Source organism: Lepus europaeus, chromosome 10 (genome assembly GCF_033115175.1).
Source record: "Lepus europaeus isolate LE1 chromosome 10, mLepTim1.pri, whole genome shotgun sequence".
Taxonomy (NCBI): Eukaryota; Metazoa; Chordata; class Mammalia; order Lagomorpha; family Leporidae; genus Lepus; species Lepus europaeus.
Window position 1 is genome coordinate 16,714,793 of NC_084836.1, and position 7,044 is coordinate 16,721,836.

The 7,044-nt window shown below is 53.6% G+C and overlaps 1 protein-coding gene across 2 annotated transcripts in view; it reads right to left on the bottom strand.

Moving 5' to 3' along the window:
* TXNRD1 (thioredoxin reductase 1) overlaps window positions 1-2,018 on the bottom strand; it is a 62,579-nt gene extending 60,561 nt beyond the window's left edge. Inside the window, exons 1-2 of one of the 2 annotated variants that reach the window (XM_062202994.1) lie at window positions 1,922-2,010; window positions 419-528 (exon numbers count right to left, since the gene is read on the bottom strand). The gene's annotated coding sequence lies outside the window, so the exon portion shown is untranslated. Of the gene's footprint in view, window positions 1-418; window positions 529-1,921 lie in introns of both variants that reach the window. The other variant, XM_062202996.1, reaches the window with a different exon arrangement.
* Window positions 2,019-7,044: the final 5,026 nt, after the last annotated feature.

The following is a 7,044-nucleotide window of genomic DNA, read 5'->3' on the forward strand; positions in this document are numbered from 1 at the left end:
AGTAGGCAGTTTCTTCACCGCTACAGACACAAATGCATAAGGAGAGAAAGAATGTGCAAACATCGAAGCCAGGCGCTGCGGTAACGGATGCACACCAGGCCGCCCCATGCCCCATCTGGCTAGGCGGCAGCCGGGACCAACTCCCGGGAGGCCCCTGCGGGGCCAAGGCGCCCTGGGCCGCCCACCCCTCAGAGACGTCCGGAGGAAGACGGTAGGGGCGACTAGCATGACGCAGATAAGCACTTCCCCAAACAACCCACGTTTAGCAGCTAACACTAAAAACGGTGAGTAACCGGCGAAGAAAGGGAAAGAGGAGACGAAGGACCCCCGCACACGTTACTGCAACATTCGCCCACAGGTACCCCGTTTCCCGTCACGCCCCCTCCGCGGCCGCCGAGCTCGCGCCGCCGTCTCCTACCTTCAGGGTTGGACCATGGCCGCCTATCTTGGTCTGCCTCACAAACACCACGGGCACGTCGGGGTCGGCGGTCAGCTCGGCGAGCGCGGCGTGCAGGCCCGGGCCGTCCTCTGCGCACAAAAGCAGGGCGAGTGAGGGCCGCGGCGGCGCGTCGGGCGCGCGGGGCGGCGGGGCGGGGCTTCCGGCGGGCGCCGCGGCGGCCCCGCCCAGCCCGGCCAGCCGTGCCCGCGGGCCGCTCCCGAGCCACCCGGCGTGACCCGCTCCACTTCGCAGCGTGACTAAAACCCACAACCTGGCACGGACTCCGGCCCCGCCAACCCGAACCCTGGCCGAACACATGGCCTGCAGGCCAGCGATCGGCGTCGGAGTTCCGGCCGGGGCCCCCTCGTGGCCCGGCTCGGCGGAGAGGGAACGCACAGTTCAGTGTCCTGGAAGCGGCTCAAGCCGCGGTTACCTCAGCTCACAAAACACCGCCCAGTGTGATTTTGCTTTTAACTCTGCACCTATTGAGAGGTTCAAAGTTCGACTTCCAACAGTTCTTTCAGGTGGGAAGCCGCGGCGGGACATCGTGAGAAACCCTCTGCCGACTGAGTGTGCCCCTCCGCCCCCAATCTTTAAGCAGTGCAGCACGAGACCCGGGACTGAGGGTCCAACTTCGCGAAAGCGTGAACTCAGAGGAGGAGGCAGGGGCGTTAGACCATCGACGCCTCGAGGGCCCTGACGGCAGGCCCGTCCACGAAGCAAGAGGCCCAGCAGTGCTCGGATGGGCACCTGCCGAATAGGAACACAGGTGCCGCTTCCACGGAGCCTCGCGGCCCAGCTCCACTGCCACCCTCCGGAAGCGGCTGTCGTCAAGTCCTTCTCCCTCAGAAGGGCCAAGCGGCTCGCCCGGGCCCACGCGCGACGCAGCCGCAGAGCCAGGGCGCCGACCGCTGCCCTGCCCGGCCCGGCCCCGCCGAGGGAAGCGCTGGCTCCCGGTCTCACTGCTGCCCCGGTCAGTAGCCCGTGTCGGGCTGCGCGTGACACTTGTAAAACGTGAGATCACCCGGGTTCTGCCAATCTCTCGGGATTTCTAGGGATTAGGCGGTGTGAATGTTCCTGGAAAGGCGTCTGTCTTATAGCCTCTCCGTGCTGTCAACCTGCCAGTCTATTCATCGCATTGTCATCTCTACGTCCAGACTGCAGCTCTGGGAAATCATACAAAACCCCCACTGTAAAAGCCGCAGACGTCTCCACCAAGGGCAACAGGAAGGAAAGCAGCCGCCGACAGGGGGCCAGGCCGCCCGCCCGAATGCTGACGCTCTCTGCGGCCGGGGGAGGCTCCGCACGCCGCCCCGCGCCTCTCCACCGCTCGGCCCCGTCCTAGCACATCCCCTCTTGACCCTGCCTTCCCAATGCACCCCTCGGGCGGGCGCGGGGTCTGGGCCCCCGCCAGCAAACCCTTCCCGGCGGGCTCGCGCCCTCGGGCGAGGGGCTTTGTTTCCAGTCTGCCGCAGAGCTTACATGAACGCGACGATGCTGAAGATGCAGGCTGTTCTGGAGGGCTCCGTCCACCTCCCGCGGTGGCGATGCAAGCGCTGGACTGAGGCAAACTGGGGTGAAAGGGTTGCAGGTTCCCAGTAGTGACGCGAAGCCACGCCCTGCTCGGAGCGGGCGGGCAAACAGCCAGAGTCAGGATGACAAAGCAGAAATCCAGCCCTCGTGCAGCCCTGGCAGCCTATGCTGAGCAGCTTAGCAAAGTGCAACCTGCTAATTGGGTGAGACCACATCCCCTGCCGGCTCACGGCCGCCCCCAGACCTAGAAACGCGCAAAAAACGATGCAGGGACTGCTTGGAAGTAGGAAGAAAGTAGGAATTTTTGTGTTTTAACCGAAGAGGCCAGCCCATGCCCCAGGGCAGCGGCTGCAGAACTCGGCTCTCCACGGTCATCACGTGAGGAGCTTGGGAACTGGGGTGTCTGGTCCCTGCCCCAGACACTGTGATGTCACTGGCACGGGGTATGACCTGGGCATCTGGATCTCCAAAAACTCCAAAGGTGACAGCAAAGTTTGGGACCCACTGCCCTCAGGGAATGGTTAGTCAGATGGGTAATTCCCTAAATGAAGTTACCAGGCTTTGTTAAAGAAACAGCAGGTTCATCCTGACTAATCCTGAAAAGAAATGACAAATTCTCACTAACGCCTAACCTCCGCTTCCGAGGACTCCCTCCTTAGCACACTCAGGTTTAGGTTTGTGTTGTCTTAAGGAAAGCCAAAAGCATGTTTAACTCCAGTCGTGCCAAGCCACCTGCCGCTGCCCGCGTGTGCCTTGCTCTCACATACTCACCTGCTCTTACTCATGCTGTTACTCAGCTATGAATACCTGCTGATAAATAAATACAGCAAGGTCTTTCCCACTTCTTTGTCTGGTTAATGCCAGCTCAGGCACACTCGGGAAGGGTTGCTGGCTGCTAACAGCTGGGAGAAGCCACCCCTCTGAACTGACAGGCACTACTAGATGAAAGAGGCCTGGTTTAGCCTCTGGTCTTGTAAATACACACACGCTGCAGACAGCAAACCACACTTCCCAGGGACCGTGATTAGGCGTGGAGTGCCTCACCTGACTCTGGGGTCCTTAGAACAGACTGGGTCTAGCATAGGGTATTCAGGAAACATTGTGATTTCAGGAGCAAAGAACAGAACATGTGAGGAAGAGAAAAAGGGGACTAAAGGAGAACATGGAACATCGACCCCTGACTCCAAGCCGAGTTCCCCAAGCCTTACTTCATTTAATCTAGATAAAATCAACCCATTGGCTAGGTCATGAACTTCTCATTCTTCAAAATGTATAGAAACTACTTGTTTCAAAAGCATAGCCTAGGATAGAGAGGAAGTTTTAAGTCATTTAACGGATTGATTGCAAGAGCTTTGCCATTGACAGCATCTTGCATGGACAGACAGGTGGCAGAGATCCTAGTTAATGTTTTCAGACAGCACACAAGGCATTTCAGCTGCATGTCGTTCTTAGCTGAGCAAATTACAGCACAAATTCCCCAGAGTAGTCCCACATTTTTCTTAAGTTAAAAAAGAAATCTCCATTTTAAAAACACGTGCTTCACTCTTCTCTGCCACCCTTCTTGCTGCCCTGGGCCTTGTGGTCTCGCCCTTGTCTTCTCATGAAGCAGAGAGGCCTCCTCAGTTCTACTTCGTTGCTAGTAAATGGAGGAAGGATCTCGTCTTCCACCATCTGTCACCACGAAGCATTTGTTCTAAGCTTGCATCTTAAATCCCTAGACTGGGTCCATGTTATTCTCCCTGTCTAAAACTATCTTCCCTCCTGAGGGCCTAATTCTCTAACGCTCATTTGAAATGTCACCTCTTCAGGGAGGCCTTCCTCAATTCCTACCTAGTGTTAATTGCTCCTTCCCTCTTCTCAAATACTTAATAATAATTACAAATCTTCTAAATCCATGAGCGCCTTCTAAAGCCAAACCTTGTTTGATCTGTCTTGTTCCCCAGAACCTGGTATACAGTAGGCTCTCAGAAAATGCTGGGGAAAGACCCTCCAGGTTCTGGAGCTGTCCTTTAAGTGGGAACAGATCCGTGAAGGACTGATCAAGGGTCCCTGCCACGGTTTGGATGTGGCTAATCTCACAATCATTAATGTGATGGAAGCCTGGTGTCCCGTGTACAATGTCAGGGTGGTGGACCCTTTAAGAGGTGGGGCCTAGTGGAAGGCAATCTGATCTGGGGTATAGATTCATGCTGTTCTCTCAGTGTAGGCTGGGATGGAGGATGGAGGAAGTTCTCAGATGAGTAGGTTGTTACAAAGTGACTTGGTCCTTCATAGGCAGTCAGTCCCCTTTCTGCTTCTCAGTGTCAGGGCTTCTCAACAGGACGCTGGGGCCATGCAGTTTGGACCCTCCAGTGCCAGCATCATGAGCCAAACAAACCTGTTGTCTTTTCTCACCCAGCCTCAGGCATTTTGCTACAGCAACACAAAACAGACTAAGTCCTATTGGATTAGATTGTTGCACTCTCTCCCATACAATATACACCACACTGAGCTAGAAGAATCTTTCTGACACCCAAGCCTTCTCTGTTCTCACCTTCAGTAGCTCTCTAGGTACCGCAAGAAAAAAATACAGACTTATCAATTGTAGCAACACGACAAGGCCCACCCTTATAAAACCTCACTGTCCATACATTCCGCATCCCACTTAAAAGAGCAAAACCTTGCTGGGGAAAACACAGAAAATAAAAAGTGGCTTCACTAGAAGGTCAAGGACACAAAGGTCAAATACGCTTTTGATGCAGCCCAGCAATGCTTCTCACCCTGCTTATTGGTTTTCCCAGTTTCCAAAGGCAGTTTCATACTTCTTCCTCTTTCCTCAAACTTCCAACACCCATACACCTTGCGTCTAGCTCCTGGCCTACTTTTGTACTTTAAGAAAACAGAATCAATCCAACAGAATTCCCTTACATTTCCCTCTCCACCACCACTCAACAGCCACATCCCCTGCCTTCCTGCAGCCAGTCCTCCTCGTGTGTGTGGAGTCCTATCTTTTCTTGCCTTCTTGTCCTCTAGAACCTCTGCTGAAATGAGCCGCCCCTTCCTGCACCAACGTCTAGTGCGTGAGAATGAGACCCCTGGGCAGAGCCCAGAGTGAAATAAGAGCAAAGCATGGGAAAATCTGGGGGAAACTATGTCTAAGCAGAGGAAACAGGAAGCAGCACAGCCCTCAGCTGAGGACCTGCAAGGGACCAGTGTGTGCAGCCCAGTGAGCCAGGAAGAAAGTGGAAGGTACCCAGGTCAGAGGAGTAGCCAGGGGTCAGCTCCCAAAGGCCATCATCAGGGCTTTGAATTTGACTCTCAATGTGCTATCTCCAAATCCAGGTTTGTCTTGAAATTAATCATGTATAAGGAGGTACAGGCTATAAAGAGGTAAAAACATGCTGGAGGGACTAAAAAAATGCAGTAACTTACTGCGTTACTTCTGACAAGGACCAGAGAAGACCTCAGCTGTGAATCATTTACCCAGAAAACTGAGATCCAGCCTGGGGGACTGAGACTCTGCAAAGATTTCCTGATCTACAACTAGTCACGCCTTTATTTCTTACATCAAGCTACATTAAAGCCTTCTGTTTACATCTCGGCCACTTAGAACTATCACTTACTGAGCACCTCTGTGCCAGGAGCGTTACATGTTCTCAGTAATTAGCTCAGGAACCTTGGGGATACGTACTATTATCTCAATTTATAGATGGGGAACCCAAGGTTAAGCCTGACTGAGGTCTCACAGCTAATCCAGGACTCGCTGCTGCACGCTCTTCCCTGTCCGCCACAGTGTTACTTGATGGGCTCATCTCTGTCTCCTGGGACCTGGCACAGTGCCTCACCACGGTAGGCATTCATTGCGGGGTTGAGCCTAACTGCTGTCTGGGAAGGCTTTGAACGATAGTGAAGTAGAGAAGAGGAGAGTGTCTAAGACGTTCCGGTAAAACTGTACTGAGTGGCAGAGGTAGCCTTGATTTGTAGCAGTGGTGTTTGCCAATTTCCGGGATATAATAACTCCCAATCTGGGCTAACTTCAAGCTCCTAACCATCTGCAAAATTACTGCGTGGTTAACACTGGCTCTCTCATGTTGGTAGGGGCTGCCCACGGTATACAGCCCCACAGCTCAAGGCCATCAGCTACAAGCAAACATCCCTTCTGTGTCTCCTCTTAGCAGCTCTCCAGACTTCAGATTACACGGCAACCTCAGAGGACAAAGGTAAAAATTGTCCTGCCTCGGCTGAGTTCACCCTTCCAGAGTCCCACAACCGATTCCAATTCCATAGGGGGACCCCACAGAGGATAGGGATCCTCTCCCTACCTTGTAACCAGGATCATTTGAGTCATTCAGCTTCAGATGTGCCCAAGTGTCCTCTTCCGTAAATTTGGGAGCTAATGCCACAGCCTCATCTAGCTTCTAGTGACAAGCAGTATGGGAAAAGCAGGGGAAGATGCCCGAGTGTTTGGGCCCCTGCACCACATGGGAGACCCAGAGGAAGCTCCAGATTCCTGGCTTTGGCAAGGCACTGCCCCGACTTCTGTGGCCATTTGGAGAATGAACCAGCGGATGGAAGATCTCTCTTTCCTCCTCCTCCTTCCTCTTCCTCCACCACCATCACCATTATCACCCCCACCCCACCCCCACCACCATAACTCTGCTTTTCAAATAAATAATAATAAAAACAAAATCAGTACATTGCACTAGACACTGTTTAAAACCTAATTCATTTGTTGCTGTTGTTAAATTTTATTTACTTGAAAGAGTTACAGTGAGACAGGGAGATACAGAGAAAGAGAGGAGAGAGGTCTTCCATCCACTGGTTCACTCCCCAAATGGCCACAACAGCCGCGGCTGGGCCAGGCCAAAGCCAGAAGCCTGGGGCTTCTTCTGGGTCTCCTACATGGGTGGCAGGAGCATTTTTACAATCCTCTGCTGCTTTCCCAGGCACATTAGCAGGGAGCTGGATCAGAAAGTGGAGCAGCTGAGATTCAAACAGGTGCCCGTATGGGATGCTGGTGCTGCAGACGGCAGTGTAACCTACTGTGCCACAGCGCCAGGCCCATGGGGAAGATTTTGGTCTATTGGGAAGCC